The following is a 16,644-nucleotide window of genomic DNA, read 5'->3' on the forward strand; positions in this document are numbered from 1 at the left end:
GGTCAGAAACTGAAAGGACGTCATGCACTTTACGTGTCAGCTGAGGCACTGGGTGTGTTTGCATTTATGATAAGATGCTGGAAATCCAGCCATTAGTGGAAGCCTGGAAGAGCCGTGAAGAGAGCAAAGGAGGAACCTTCTAGAAGGTAAATACCACAGGAAGTTGCTCTAGAAGAATGTGGGGTTTCTCTGTATACAAGTTGTGGGGCAGTCTTGGTACTAAGTCTGCGAATTCTGTATCACTCTTTTCTATGTGTGTCTGTGTGGTGCACATGCACACTTGCGACTGGGTGAGTGTGTTCCTCGGGTGCTTTCTTGGGAGATGGATTGGCTCCCGAGCCTTCGGAGTCTACAGCCTTCGCTTCCCCAGTACTGGAGTGTGTATAGGCGTGTCCTGACTGCCATGCCAAACTTTACATGAGTCGGGGAGCCTGAACTCAAGCACATACTTTACCCAGAGTCATCTTCCAGGACCCGGCATCACTTACAAACCAAACCCAAAACAAATCACTTAACACAAGTACTCCATACATGTTAGACCCCACAGACAATGGAGGCACGGTGATGAACAGCAGTCTCCGTGTTGGTCAAAGATGAGTTTCCTGAGGGATTCTGCCTTGAAGACAACACTAGCAACCCAGCTAACGAATCCTGACATATCATGGGACTTCTCCAGTGGTTCTCGGCAAATGTGAAGTGGATGCTGACTCAAGTAAATGAAGGGCCTGATGCAGGCTTGACCTTCAGCAAGCAAATGAGTTGCTTGCATTGGCTATGGAAGAAAGGCGCACAGCCAATCCCAAGACGAGATGGGGCTTTTCCAGGACCTGCCGTTTACTTGTGCCTGCTTTGTCAGTGTTCATCTTCGTACCTCAGCCTGCTATCAAGTGTTCCCAAGGGAGAGGCCCTCACACTAGGCTAAACAGGGTCTTTTTAGAACAAAAGAAGCTGCTTATGAAACAACTGGCCCCTGCCGAGGACTTAGGAAACCCTCTCTCTGGGTGACCAGGGAAGTCAATAGGAGCTGAAGAACAGCTAGGGGCAGATGTAGGCTTGCAGTTCCATGTCTAGGAAACCTTGGGAGAGCAGGAAGGGAAATGGAATGCAAAGAGAAACACTGGGTGAGTGTGGTCGATCAGTGGTGGTTCTTAATGTGAAAGAGAGATTCAAGCCGCCATCTTGAGAGTATCTGTAGGCCACAGAATCGCTTGGTGGAGCACGTGGACTGTGGTTCAAGTCACTTCAGGTGACTAGGGGAGAGGGGATGACAAGTTCAATCTAAAGAGCTGAGCCTGGAAGGTTTCAGTGGCTTTCTTCGCCCTGTTTTGGAGGAGGGACCTGGTTCCCCAGGCACGGGAGTCTTCATAGACCTGTGGTTGTTAATACTGATTATCAGCCTGACAGGATCAAGAGTGGTCTAGGAGACAGACGTCAGTGCATGCCCATGAGGGAAAGACTAGACTGTGTTAACTAGGTGAGAAACCACATCCTAAATGTGGGTGGCACCATTCCATGGGCTGGGGAGTTAGAGATGCCATGAAAAGGAGAAATGATGGGAGGAACTCTGTGCTTCCAGCCAGTGATGCTGGGCCGGTGATGCTGCAGGGAGATCAGCTGCCTCCCGCTCCTGCTGCCACGCCTTCCTATCAAGATGGACTGTGCCACGTGAAACTGTGAGCCCAAAGACTTTCATCATCATCACCAGAAGTGGGCATCAGATCCCATTACAGATGGTTGTGAGCCATCATGTGGTTGCTGGGAATTGAACTCAGGATCTTTGGAAGAACAGTCAGTGCTCTTTACCTCTGAGCCATCTCTCCTGCTCCAAGTTTAAGTTCTTAAGATATTCTATGTATTCAGTGAGAGTACACATGCATGAGCCTCTGCTTAGAGGGCAACTTATGGGAGTTGGGTCTCTCCATCACCTCAGGAGGGCTGGGTAGAAGGTGCCTTTAACTAGCAGAGTTATCCCACAGGCCATTTACACTTATCTTTTAAAAAATTATTCCTATGTATGAATTGTACAAAGGTTTCGTTATGAGGCATTCACACGTGTGCAATGTACTCTGGTAGCATTCACTCTTCCATATCCATCATCTGTCTCCTTCCCGCTGTTAAGTATCTCTCTTCCATCATCACGTTCTCTTAAATCTAGCTGCTGCTTAGGAGAGAATCGTGTGCTATTTGCCTTTCTGGGCCGGGCTTATTTCATGTAACACGATGATCCTCAATTCTGCCGTTCCCCAGCAAATGTCCTCACTTCATTATTGTTCAGAGCTGAATAAAATTCCATTGTGTTTGCACATCTTTTATTCATTCGTCTGTTGATGGACCCGCCAGACTGGTTCCTAGAATTGGGCTGATTCAGAGGAGCACAGCAACAGGCACCTTGGTGCGCGGACCTCTATGGCAAGCCGACTTAGAACCCATCTGGTGTGCTCTCAGGAGTGGTCCCTCCCGATCACATCAAAGCCCTTTCTTCAGTTCTCTCAGGAGCCTCCATACTGCTTTCCACAGTAGCTGGACTTACTTCCATTCTCACCAGCAGTGAACAAGAGCGCCTTTGCCCTACTCCCTCCCAGCATTTGTTACTTCCTTAAGAACAGTCCTTCTGTGTGATGCATCTCAAAATCCCAATGTAGTTTTTCTTCCTTGAAAACAGAATAATTGTGTGCGTGTGTGCGTGCACACACACATTCATGCGCTGCCTTCAGAGATAGAAGAGGATGCTGGATTTGCTAAGCCATCTCTCTAGCTCCCTCCCTGTAGTTTCGATCTGCATCCCCCAGACAGCTGAGGAAGCTGACATTCCCCCCATGTACTTATTGACCATATATATGTTTATGTTTCCTTTCGAGCACTGTCTGTTCACCCAAGAACACCCAAGTTTTGAGGACCCCACCCTAAACTGCTTCCATTGGGCCCTCATTTAATTCTTTACCCTTGGCAGTGTAGAAGGGCCCAGTTTCTCCACTCCCTTATCGGGTCTCACTTTTGTGAATCATGACCATCAAGAAGAAGCCATGGAATTCTTTAGATCAGCTCTGGAGTCTTAGTTTTGTTACATAGCCTCTTATTGTTATTAGAACCATACGAAGCCAAGTGTGGTGGCGCACACCTTTAATCTCGGGAGGCAGAGGCAGGCGGATTTCTGAGTTTGAGGCCAGCCTGGTCTACAAAGTGAGTTGCAGGACAGCCAGGGCTATACAGAGAAACCCTGTCTCGAGAAACAGAAAGAAAAAAAAAAAGTAGAAGAAGAAGAAGAAGAAGAAGAAGGAGGAGGAGGAGGAGGAGGAGGAGGAGGAGGAGGAGGAGGAGAAGCAGAAGAAGCAGAAGAAGAAGAAGAAGAAGAAGAAGAAGAAGAAGAAGAAGAAGAAGAAGAAGAAGAAGAAGAAGAAGAGGCAGTGCCTGGGAGCCAAACCCTCTCCTAGGAAGCAGGGATGGTGAGGTATCCACCCAAGCGTTGATGTAAGCCAGCAGACTTGCACTCAGGTCCCCTGCAATGCTCTGGAGTCCTACACTGGTAAACTCCGTGGGGTGGGTGAGGTTGAAAAGGCCCAAGGGCAATTGCAGAGAAGTCAGTCTCTGGAAGGTCAACTCAAGGAGGCAGCTGGGAATTATCACCATGGGAGCCCAGTGTGCTGGAGGTGGGCCTGACCGGAAAAGGCACTGCTATTTCAGATTCGGAAGCTCAGTCGGTGGGTCGGTATGCTCTCAATGGCCCAGCACAGTAGGTGGGTCGGTATGCTCTCAATGGCCCAGCCAGCGTTGTGGTAAACTATAGAACCACAGCACAGAAGGTAGAGGGGCCACCAGAATTTATTTATGAATTGCATGCATTTAACAGACTCAAAGAGCTGGGGTGGCAGAGCCACACTTTCTCATGCAAATCTCCTTTATCTCTTCCTTAGAATCTTCCCTTTCCCCTCCCCCCTACTCTCCTCCTCCACCTTTCTCTCTGCTATGCTCTTCCTCTCCCCGGCCCTGCCTCCCTTCCCTGCCTCTTCCACCTGCTTCCCTCTCTTTTTGGTAGTGTTGGGGACAGATTCAGAGCCTCTACTGTTGTGCCCCCAAGAACATTCCCGATCCTTGGCTTTCCTTATGGGCCATCACTCTTCTACTTTAGGAAGCCTATGTTCTTCAGAAAGTCACCTGGGAACAGACTCCAATCCCTGGACTACTTGTTGTTATAGATGCTACCCGCACTTTCTTTTAAAGGAATAAACAAATGGCTTTTAAAGAATTATTTATTTTATACGGTACACGGTAGTCTTCTTCAGACACACTGGAAGAGGGCACCAGATTCCATTACAGATGGTTGTGAGCCACCCTGTGGTTGCTGGGAATTGAACTCAGGGCCTTTGGAAGGGCAGTTAGTGTTCTTAACCTCTAAGCCTTCTCTCCAGCCCAGCTGCTCATACTTGTTAAGGAACACAATTCCCTGCTCTTGAGTTCACTTCTGAGGTGTGCCCCTGGCACACATACCTAATTCTCTGTTTTCCTCACCCCAGTGAGACCCCAGACTCTTGAACAGTTGCTTCCCATTGCCCTCCATCCCAGGCACAGTAACCACTTTCCATTTCTATGAAAGTGCTTATTTGGAATATTTCTTATAAATGAACTATACAGTACTTATCCTTTCACGTCTGGTTGCCATCTTTTAAGCTTCAATCATATTGTAGCCAAAGAGTCAGTACTTCCCCTTTCATTACTGGTTAGTTATTATTCCACAATATGGGCGCACCACGTTTTGTTTGCCCATCCCCTGCTGATGGGCATTTGGTGTGACTTACATCTTCTGTTAGGAATCACGCTGCTATGATCAGAGGGTCTCACCTAGGGATTGAGACAAACCCCCTCCACTTCAGAGGTCAAATGACCTTTTCACAAGGGTCACCTAAGACCACTGCCCAGCAATGTAGATAGCTTTAAATTATCTGTAAAAGCAAGAATGTCAGCTAAGGCAAGGGTTCAGTCAGCAAAATGCTTGCTGTGTAAGCCAAAGACCTGAGCTTGGACCCCCGGCACGCCCTAAAAAGCAAACCAGGACAGCGTGCCGGCAGTCTCAAAGCCAGGAGGCAGAGAAGAGGATTCTAGGAGCTCCTAGCCAGTTGGTGAGTTCTGCATTTGATGAAAAGCCCTGTCTCAAAATACAAGGGTGAGTGAGGGGCAGTAGAGCAACACACTCGATGTTGACTGTTGGCTGTCACATCTGTACACATACACTTGCATGCGCTCTCATACACACACATGCACACACAAAGGCACTCACGCAAACAAGAATGCCCAGCAAGTGGCTAAATTTCTAGCCTCCGGTCTTCACATCACTGCCTTATACTTGGGCAAATATGGCTCACTGAACAAATACCCCCTGAAACTTTGCAGTCTTGGGGCATTTTTATGTTACACAGATTTGAAAACGAATTGTACCGACTAATGTGACTGATGAAATTGCAGGCGCAAAGCTGTGCAGACCTTGAGTATGCAGGGTTGGGAAACGGCATGCCCCTGCCCATCTCATCCCCACCACCCCTAGCATGGCCTTGGGGGAAGGGCATTGAGAACTGACCTTGAGGCAGGACAGGCTTGGGTGTGTGTGGCAGTTGGTAGACTGCCAGTCACACAGGAAGCCCTGGTTGCCATTCCCAGCCCCATAAACTGCAAGAGGTGGTCCATTCCTGTAACTCCAGCAGGAGGATTAGAGTTCTCCTCCATCACACAGCAAGTTTGAGGCCAGGGAGGGGCTACGTGAGCCACACACACCCCCAGACCCCCCAAAAAAAGGAAAAGGAAGGGGAGAGATAGCCTGTAAGCCAAGCCAATCCTGGAAATGCACTTTCTTAACAGTGGAACTTCCTGCCAAGGCAGGGAAGGAAGCTTTATAAAACCTGCTCCATCCTGTGCAGGCTGCTCTCGGCCCAGCAAGGAGTTCCAGGATTTAGACCCCACGCGCTGAGTCCTCCCAGCAGCTCTGCTACAGTAGTATCTATATCACTGTTTGACTCATGAAGAAACTGGTTCTTGGAAGGGTTAGGTAACTTGTCTGTGGTCACCAAGCTAGTTAAGTAGTAAACTCCAGGATCCCTTGGTCATTGTCTCCATGTTTATGAGCCAGAAGGAAGGCCACTTCTAGGTCTGGGCATAAGGATCATGGGAAGGGAAGTGACTTTCTCCACACCTGCCTGTTGCTGATGGTTTTTTAGCAGTGCTAGGAGAAAAAAAACTTTTTTAATGAGCTGAGAGAGAAAAGAGCTAAGGAGAAAGAGAAAGAGACTGTGGAGAAGGCAGGGAAAGTCACCGAGGGTGTCCAACATTAGAAACCAAAAGTCGGAGGTCTCCTCCCTGCACCCAAGTTCCCCTCCCTGACAAACCCAGCACAAGTATTAAATAAGGCATGCTCACTCCTGGGTGTCCTTGAGGTTTGAAGTATAAATTAAAATTAATGAGTCCATCCCATTTGGACTCAGAAAAATGTGTGGGTGGCAGGGAGGGATTCCTGGGGATGACAGCTGATGTGACAGCAATTTCATGAAAGGGAACAAGGGAGTGTCCCTGCCTTCAGGGTTGAATGTATCTGAAGGTGACTGAGTTGAACCACCAGCCAGAAACACTGTATCCAACAAGAGCTGGATACAAACCCTCCTGGGAGAAAAAGCCCTTTCTCCTGACAGCAGACGAGAGGGAGATGTCACATGAATTGACCTGTCTATTCCGTAGAGCTTGGCTCCCCCACCAGTGAGAAATGTGATTCCCAGCAGTGCCACAGAAGCAAAGCCTTCAGTAAGTGGAGCTCCTGAAACGGGTGCGACAGGACAGAGGGGCTTGCAGCCAAGCCAGACAGCCGGAGTTCAATCCTCAGGACCTACATGTTGGATAGAGGGAACAGATCCCTTCGGGTTATTCTGATGCCATTGTGTGCCATGGTGCCACACATGTGCACAAACAGGCACTCACGAATGCACCCATGAATGCACCTACAAACGCAACAACGTCTTAACTCGACCATTCTAATGACTCAAAAAATGTTTTATGGCCCAGTAAAGTGACTATTTCACCTTTGAAGAAATGCAAAAAGAATGTAAGCCCTTAGACGCAACCATCCTCACTCTGCCCCAGAGCAAAGTCCTGAAGGTGATAAAGGCAGGGAAGACAAGGCTCTAGCCACCTCCTGTCCTTTCCCTATTTCCTTCTGTTCCAGGACCCTCCGCCCGCCCGCCAGCCCACTCCAGAACTGTTTCCAGATCCTCCTGGCAGCTCCAGGAGGAGCAAGGCCTTTCTTGCCTTCTCCTCCTGGGCAGATGGGATTTGCATACTGACATATTGTGAATCCAGTCACCCAGGTAACGGGGCTCCAGTTAGCAACAGCGGAATGAAGGTCAGCCCAGTTCCTTCTAAAATTAGCAGTAAAGCAGATCTGATTTTTAACTGTTCAAGGTAGGATGCCCAGCTAGATGTGCAGATGCGATTCTTAGAATGAATTTTCAGACAGGAGACTCGGACTGGTGCAGTGAAGCAAGCTGGGGACTTTACAATGGGAACAAAGTGTGGGTTCAGATGTGTGGAATTTGACCTTGGGGCTTTCCTGCTTGCGTTACCCTGCCATGGCTCCTGACATTAGAGGTAACTCTGGTCTCCCCATCATTCAGGACCTGTTTGGTCCACACCAAGCAGTTTAGGGCACAAATCATTGGGCTTCCCAAACTCTGCCCATGTTCCCTTGTTTTCCTCTGACTCCAAGTCAACAACCATACCCAATCCTCAAGATCTTACTCGCTTGAGCGGGGAGGATGCAGGAGTCCAAGGACTGAACGCTTTGTGGGAAGGATGGTAGATCTCTCTCTCTCTCTCTCTCTCTCTCTCTCTCCCTACCTCCCCTGAGAACCAGGACCCAGATGAGTTTCCTTCACCCACTGCTGTCCTAGGCAGGATACCCCAAGACGGTAGAATACTGTGACTTACTCAAACAGTCTATTCTGTTTCTCCCCTCAGCTCATGCTGAACAGTTCTAGTCCTCCAGCATTTTCTCTGAGAGAGTCGACCAGTGGTCCTCAACCTGTGGGTCACATCTCCTTTGGGGTCAGAAGACATTTTTATAAGAGGTCACATAGCAGATATTGTGACTTCAGATATTAAAGTGTGATTCGTAACAGTAGCAAAATTACAGTCATGAAGTAGCAACAAAAATAATGTTATGGTTGGGATTGGGTGGGTGCTATCACTACAACATGAGGAACAATATTAAACGTCACAGCAACTGGAAGGCTGAGAACCACTGGGGCAGACTATTCTTGGTCTTACTATACAGTCCAAAGACTTAGAAACTCAACTGCAGGCTGACTAAATCTTGCTCCACAGGCAACATTATTTTTTAGGCTCCTTTGGAGTGGAGGGCACAGAAGGTACTTGGTTGTAGCCCTTAGCGGTGAGTGGTTAAGACGGTTCTATTGCCTACCAGAGAGTTAGCCAATGGCTAAAATAATGTCCTTGGCCATTTGAACACATGGGGAAGATTCTTCCCTTCTACACTCACATGTAGAGTATGTTCATGTACACATGTAGAGTATACTCACATGTGCACACATGCCATGGATATGTGAGTGTCTCAGTGTTTGGGGAAGACAATATCATCTACATCTTCACATGGCTCCACTTTTGTTTCTCATTGACTGGGAACCCGTAAGCAGGCCAGGCTAGGTGACTAGTGAGCTCCGGGGATCCAGCTGCCTCTGTCACCCATCTTGCCATTGCTGAGATTGCAGGTAAAAGCACATAGCTTTTTACATGGGTTCTGGGTATCAGGGCACAGACCTTCATACTTGTGAGGTAATAACATTTCCCAGATGAGAAATTCCCTTCTCTGATGCAGGGAACAAGCTCCTTTATGTGGTGGTCTCCATTGACCACTTTTAGCAGAGACAGTCCTCAAGAAATAACCCCCTCCCAAAACCAAACACGGCAAGAGAGAAGAGGAGTCACCAATGGTGCCCTGAGGTGAAGAACCTGGACTAGAAAAAGGAGTGCTGTGGGTGGGGTTGACCAGATGGCTCAGGGATAAAGGCACTTGCCACAAAACCTTGATGACCTGGGCTTCATCTCCAGGATCCACATGGTGGGAGAGCCAACTCTTTCAGTCCATCTTCTGTCCTCCGAACAACCATAATATACAAATTCACAAACGTTATAAATAAAACCTAATAATTTTTTTTTTGTAAAGAGAGGAAGACCAAGAACTCAGATCCAGAGAGGGCAAAAGCTGGTTACAGTCAAAAGAGCCATCAGAGGTATTCAATGAGAACAATGCTGTCAGTGTTAGTCGCAGCCAAGCAGTCTCAGGAGTGTCTGCACTCTGGCCCAGCATGCCACAAAGAAGATAGAACTCACTTTGATTTCCTGTTTCTCTAGAAAAGTTGGAAATCTAGATTTTTAATCAGCTCAATTAAAAAAAGTGCAACAGACTGAAGAGATGGCTTAGCGGTAAGGAGTGCTTGCCACCTGTAATCCCAGCAAGGCTCCAACACCTCCTTGTAGGCGTGCATTCTGTGGACACCTGTGCTCATACATGCGCATACACAGTATGCTCCCCCATAGAGAACTCAGGAATAATTACAAGTAAATCTTTAAAATAAAAGCCCACACTATTCTGTGAGAACATGGACGATCAGAGAGCGGTGCCCAGTCTTGCAGTTTGTAGCCAGCTGACACGTGAAGCCAGTTACAGTAAAAAGAGCCATCGGAGGTATTCAATGAGAACAATGCTGTCAGTGTTAGTCACAGCCAAGCTGTCTCAGGAGTGCCTGCACTCTGGCCAAGCATGCCACAAAGAAGATGGAAGAACTCAGCAGTCAGGTGTGGCAGCTCTTGCCTATAATCCCAGCAGCTGGGAGGCTCAGGCAAGAGGATTGCTGAGACTTTGGGGCTAGTTTGGACAGCACATTGAGGCTCTGCATCGACCCCCCCATCCCTAGAGAAAATCTGGGAAAGCCATGGCATGGCTACGTTTCCAGATGGTTCCCAGGACCCTTCACCCTCTGCATGCTGATACTGATCTAGAGTGGGGCAGGGCGGGGCACACCTGGGATCTCAGCATTTACAAGGCAGAAGCAGGAAGATTAGGAGTTCAAAGCCACCTTTGGCTCTCTAACAAGCTAAGGCTAGCCCAGGCCACAAGGAACTCAGATTTAAAGATAGATAGATAAATAAATAAATAAATAAATAAATGTTAAACAGACAAAGCAAGAGGCTCAGCTAGTACTGTGTTTACCATGCACAAAGGCTTGGTTTAATCCCCAGCCTCAAATAAACCACTGTGGTGGTCTGTACCAGCCATTCTAGAACTTGAGATAAGAAGGCAAGATACATGAAGAGTTCAAAGCCAGGCTGCATTACCTAAGACCCTATCAAAAGGAAATGGGGGGGTGGGGGGGTGGGGGAGGGGTTGCAAGGAAGGAAAGGGGGAGGGGCCAGGGTTAATGAGGTCAAGGTAATAGACTCCTTTCTATACACTCTGGCAATAGCAAAGGAGTGTGTGTATGTGTGTGTGTGTGTGTGTGTGTGATGCATATGTTGCAAGGGATATGTATGGGTGTATGTGTGTCCCTGCATGTAGAGGCTCAAGATTCATATCAAGAGTACCCTCGGTTACTCTTCTAGCTTAGCCAGGGTCTTTAATCAAACCCAGAGCTCATAGACTAGTCAGTCTCACTAGCCAACTCGGTCCACCTCCTGAGGCTGGAATTACAAGTGGGCCACCATGTCCACCTAGCACCTACATGACCTCTGAGGAGCCTAACTCGGGTTCATGAGCTTAAATGGCAAGCACTTGGCCACGGAGCCACCATCTTCCAGCCCCTTGGTCCTCCATTTTTATTTTTAATTGAAGTTTAACAATTTTTAAAATTTTTAGGCAATGTTCATGTGCATGTGAGTGCACGAGTGCGTGAAACTCCTGTGTGCATTCATGTTGCATGTGCCACAATGTGGATGTCAGAAGAGAGTCTCAAGTGTCAGCTGTCACTTTCCCCTTGTCTGTGACAAGTCTCTTTGGTTTTCCACCCACTCTGAAATTTTAGACTAGCTGGCTCACAAGCTCCACGGCACTCTCCTACCTCAGCCTCCCATCTTCCCACAGGAACACGGGCTATAGATGTATGCAGCCTGTTTGGCACTTACATGGCACTGGAAATTCTAACTTGGTTCCTCATTTTTTTTGTGGCATAAAATTACCCATTTTTGTAGCAAATAATTACCCATTGAGGTCCCAGACCCATGTCAATCACTCAATGGCACCGAGTGCATTCACCATGTCCGCTCACCATGGGAATCATGGGAATGGGTTTTTTCCACCACAACCTGAATTAGGATGATAATTCCCTGTTCCTGCTTTCCCACCTGGCCCTGTATCTACCTGCTCACAGTACTTCCTGTATGTGGAGCCATACAGGACTTTAGTGATGCCTGTCTTTAGTGAGGGCACCCACACCTCTGGTCTGGGTAGTTTTTAAGATGGGGAAATAGAGATTGTTGGGGACAGATTCAAAAGGTGGAAGCTTTGGTTTGTTTGTTTGTTCTTTCTTGTTTTGGTTTTGTTTAGAGACAGACTTTTACAGTGTTGCCTAGGCAGCCTTGGAACGCAGTCTACCCCAAAGCTGGGATTACAGGAGGTGGCACCACGCCCAGGTGGAAAGATGGAACCTTCTATGAACTGAAAGGCTGGACCAGTGAGGTGAACCCGACATAGCTGAGCATCTACTGGAAAGAGATCCAGGTTATTAGTCTGGCTTCAAAGAAGGTATGGTAAGGTCATAGAGTGAAGCTGGGCTCTGAAGACAATGGCAGGCAGGACCCAGACACACCAACAACCAAGGGGTGAATGAGATGGCAGACTCAGAACGTAGCCCAGTGCTAGGCCAGAACCAGAGTAACAATCCAAAGGGAGAATGGTCCCCATGGGTCCCCTGCCTTCTGCCTCCCAAGCCTTCAGCTTGGCCAACTCACCTTTCCTACCCAACTTTCCTATAGAAACCCAGATATGCCCACAATATGGCACTCAGCATCAGGCCAGTAGCCATCTTCTCCAGAGGGCACAACACGCTACACTGCTCAGATCTCACAGCTCACCCTGGACTCTCTTGGCCTTCCTTCTGACTCCATTCTGCATGGGCCGTGGCCCGCATACTTCTTGTCCACTTTATACAAACCTAGACGGGTCTGGAGAGAGGGAGCCTCAGCAGAGGTAGTGCCTCCCCACGACGGGACCATCACCACGTCTGTGGAGATTTTCCTGGTTGCTGAATGATTTTAAAAGGGCTGAGCCCACTGTGGAGACCCTGGGAAGGTGATCCAGGGTTGGATAAGTCGAGCAGTGCTCCCTGGAAGTTTCTGCCTCCAGGTTCCTGCCTTGACTTCCTTTGATAATGGACGATGACCTGCTAGCCTAATAAACCCTTCACAGTAGCAGAAAGCAAACGAGAACCGGCTCCCAATAGGGCTTCGCATTCTGCTCTCCCTTTAAGGCCCAGCTTTGGTCTTTCTTTCCCCGGGAGATCGAAATAGATCCCTGAAATAGGGATGAAAGTGCCCATTGCATAGAAACCTAAAAAGCAGGGCTCTGTCCTTAAAATACCACTGCCATTCTGCTACACCATCTGATCATAAAATTCATTTGTTTTCATTACAGAAAAATTAGAATATGGAAAAAAAGTTTTGCTGATCCAGAAATAAGCAATATTGACATTTAAGAACATATTCTTTCTAGTTTCAGGGTTTTGGGGTTTTTAAAAAAAAGATGAAATGGAAATTACACTGAATATATACCACTCTGTAATGTGCTTTTTCTAACTGAATATATTACCGGCACTTTCTATATCCTGAAGTAGTCTTCAAAATTATCAATGGTAAGTGAGGGCGGGTGGCACACGGCAGCTTCCCCCGTACTGGAGAGCAGGAGGGTTGTGGATTGAAGGCATGAGAGCTTGTCTTCAAAACCAAAAAGTAATGGGTTTTGATGTGGCCAAAACACATTATCCATGTATATGAAATTGTCAAAGAATACATGAAACAACAAGCAAGCAATTATCAATGATTTATGTAAGAAATCTCTTTTATATGGGCATAACTCAATGCCTAATTACTGACTGGAAAACTGCAAAAATATTTTTTTTAAATTTTTGCCTAGCCCTCTATACTGCATAAAGTAAGTATGCAGATGATATTTCTTAAATTAAATTTTCAATCACTATAAGATAAGGTGGTGATGTCAAATAACTTTAATGTCAGCACTGGGAAGAGGAAAGCAGATCTCTTAGTTCAAGGCCAGCCTGGTCTACAGAGTAGGTTCTAGGGCATTTAGACCTACACAGAGAAACCCTGTCTTGGAAAACTAGAGGTGGGGAGGGGGTGACAGGACTGGATATATAATTTGAAGAGATAAAGCTCTTGCCTAACATACAAAGGGCCCAGGGTACCATCACTCACACACACACACACACACACACACACACACACACACACACACACACACGTCTGGATTTATCTTATCATTTTTTAAAAAATGCTTAAAAGGGAGAGTAAAATTTCTTTCCAGCTTATGAAATATATACTTAGAGAATTTATAAACTTTGGTCAAAAAAGGTGATTAAGTTTGAAGAATTTCAGTCAGGCCGGGTGTGGTGGTGCATGCCTTTAATCCCAGCACTTGGGAGGCAGAGGCAGGTGGATTTTTGAGTTCGAGGCCAGGCTGGTCTACAGAGTGAGTTCCAGGACAGCCAGGGCTACACAGAGAAACCCTGTCACAAAAAAACAAACAAACAAGATTTTCAGTCAAACTGAAATCCTTGACTGGGGAATGATGGCATGAGGCAGGAGCATGGCGGTGTGTCCCCAACAAGGAAATCCAGACTGGCTGGGTTGGCGACTCTGTGGCTAAGAGCACTTTCTACATAAGCATGAGGACCAATGCTGGCAGCAGTAGAGACAGGGTGATATCAGGGGCTTTCTGACCAGCTAGTCTAGACAAAATGCAAGTTCTGGGATTAGTGAAAAGAAGTACTGTGGAGAGTGAGAAGCAGGAAGCCTGATGTGCATGGGGGTTTGGGGGAGGAGGTATCAGACATACTCACATGGAACACATACATGGCTGGCTGGCTGGATGGATGGATGGATGATGGTTGAATGGACAGACAGATAGATAAAATATTTTTAAAGAATGGCAAACAAGTGGACAGATCCAAAGACTAAATAGTTTGACCTTGATAATCAAGACATGACAAAAGTCGAGCATCACAACTAGAACAAATGAAAACATGGAGTGAACTGTCACCCCACCAGAGGCGGAATACCTAGAGAAAAACTACAGGATTCAGAGAAAAGCCACATCCAAAAACAATAATACAAGATCAAGTCAGGTATGATGGTCCACACCTGTAGTAACCACAACACTCAGGGGGACTCAGGCAGGAGGATCACAAGTTCAAGACCAACCTGGGCAACACAGTGAGCCCTTGTCTCAATAAATAATTACATCAAGGCTGGAGGGACATGTTAGCGGCTAAAGGAACATGTTCCCAGCACCCACATGGCGGCTCACAGCCATCTGTAACTCCAGTTCCAGGGGATCTAACAACTTCTAGCCTCTGAGGGCAGGAGGTATGCATACGGTGCATAGATATAATGCAAGCAAAACACCCATACACATACAATAAAATAACTGCCTAGAAAATTTCAAAGAAATAATAAGATACCAAAATTTCTAAAGAATCGTTATCTCTGGGTCCCGGAATTTCCGCTTTCTTTTGAAATTTCTAAATAGTCTCAGAGCACATGTAGCACTTTTATAATCAGGATAAGATTAAACAAAGAACAACAAAACATAATTTACAGTCATTGGAGGTTAGGGGAAAACAAAACAAAACAAAATACCATCTTGCCAAGATGAGAGAGACGATTAAAATTCTTTCCTTTGCTTTGACTCCCAGGCTCAGTCTGGTGATGAGTTATTATCATCCTGCAAACACTGTGCCTCTGGAGCGATCTGCTCTCTGGGCTTGTGCCTGGAGATCAGGCACGGCCAGCACTGGTGGACAACACATAACCACCCTATTCTCTTTGGGGTTTTTTTGGGGGGGCGAGGGGGACCAAGCTTTCAAACTGAACGACTGAACGTGGCTACGGAGAGCCATTAGGGCTGATGTTGCATTTTAAGCTTCATGCAGTCCCATAGTCGCTGACTCTGGGACAGCATTCATGTTACAGAATTGAAGAAAAGAAATGACCAGATTTGAAGATAACTTCCTTTTATGTTGTATACTAATTGGTCTTTTCGTTTTTTTTTTTTTTTTTAATTCAAAGCAAATAGATGAGCAGTTCTAAGTGGCATTTTAAATACCAGAAATAACCTCAGACACTGATAGGAGGAGGGAGGGAGACAGAGAGACAGAAACACATAGAGATACAGAGAGATTGAAAATATAGGCTAAAGCTAAGGTGGATACTCTGTATCTTTAAGACCGATTCAATCCCCAGCACTGGAAAATACAACAAAAGACAGGAGAGATGTATGTAAGATGTAAAATGGCCCACTGGACAAGAATAAAATGAGTTCCAGGGCTGGGTAAATGGCTCAGTGGGTAAAGTGCTTACTGTACCGCCACGGGTATGTAGAAAGTGCTCTTAGCCAGATGCATGCATCCCTGTACACACACGAACAGGCAAACATAAACACACACAAGACCTGAAAGCACCCCACTCTCTACCTAAAGATGCTGTAAAGAAAAATTTACAACAACAAAAAGAATTATAGCTAGAGCCAAAGGCAATGACTAGAGTGTAAATTAATAAACTAGAAAATAGAAAAATCAATAAGACTGAAAGTTGGTTCTTTGAAAAGATCGACAAAAAAAATTGATAAAAACTTAGCAAGGCTGTCGAGGCAACAAAGAAAAAAACTTAAATTACAGATAGCATATAAGCTGCTTTTTTGTTTAGATGCTTCCCAAGGGGCTGGGAAGATGGCTCAGCTGGAGAAGTGTGGGCTATGCACACATGAGGACCTGTCTTCAGATCCCCAGCATCCACTCGAACGCTGGAAGCCGCACTGGACACCTGTGTTCCCAAGACTCGGGGACAGAGAGAAAGGGTCCCCAGACTTCACTGGCTAGACAGTCTGGTCAATTAATGAGCTCAAAGGCATAAACAAACCTCCACTTTACTCTTTGGAGAGTGGGGAGACAGGGTCTTGCTCTGTAGCCCTAGGTGGTTTGGAAGCTGCGATGTGGATCAGGTTGGCCTCGAGTTTGCAACCTTTCTCTTGCCTCTGGCTCCAGGGAGCTGGGTTTACAGGTACCCAGTACAAGCTCAGCTACTAAGACAGGAAAACAGGAATCCAGAGTACCTTTTCTGCCGTTATGTTTACCTATGTTTCCTTATTTCTGTTCGTTCTAGACTCAAAGACAGATGCTTAACGAAAACAACTTAACACTCAGCAGTGTGGCCAGGTGCACCGTTCCACAGGAAAGAATGCTTCCTAGGCTCTTTGAAGGATTGGAGAAAATACCTGGGCCACAAAGATGCTACTCCAGCGTGTTAAGTGGCACGGCAACAATGTGTCTCCCTGTCCCTAAAAGACAAGGCCACTTGGATTCCACTGCG

General features: G+C 46.7%; 1 protein-coding gene across 3 annotated transcripts in view; it reads right to left on the minus strand.

The window, feature by feature from the left end:
* Pitpnc1 (phosphatidylinositol transfer protein, cytoplasmic 1) overlaps positions 1–16,644 on the minus strand; it is a 262,829-nt gene that overhangs the window by 141,229 nt on the left and 104,956 nt on the right. The gene's annotated exons all lie outside the window — the stretch shown is intronic.

This window comes from Mus musculus, chromosome 11 (assembly GCF_000001635.26).
Source record: "Mus musculus strain C57BL/6J chromosome 11, GRCm38.p6 C57BL/6J".
Taxonomy (NCBI): Eukaryota; Metazoa; Chordata; class Mammalia; order Rodentia; family Muridae; genus Mus; species Mus musculus.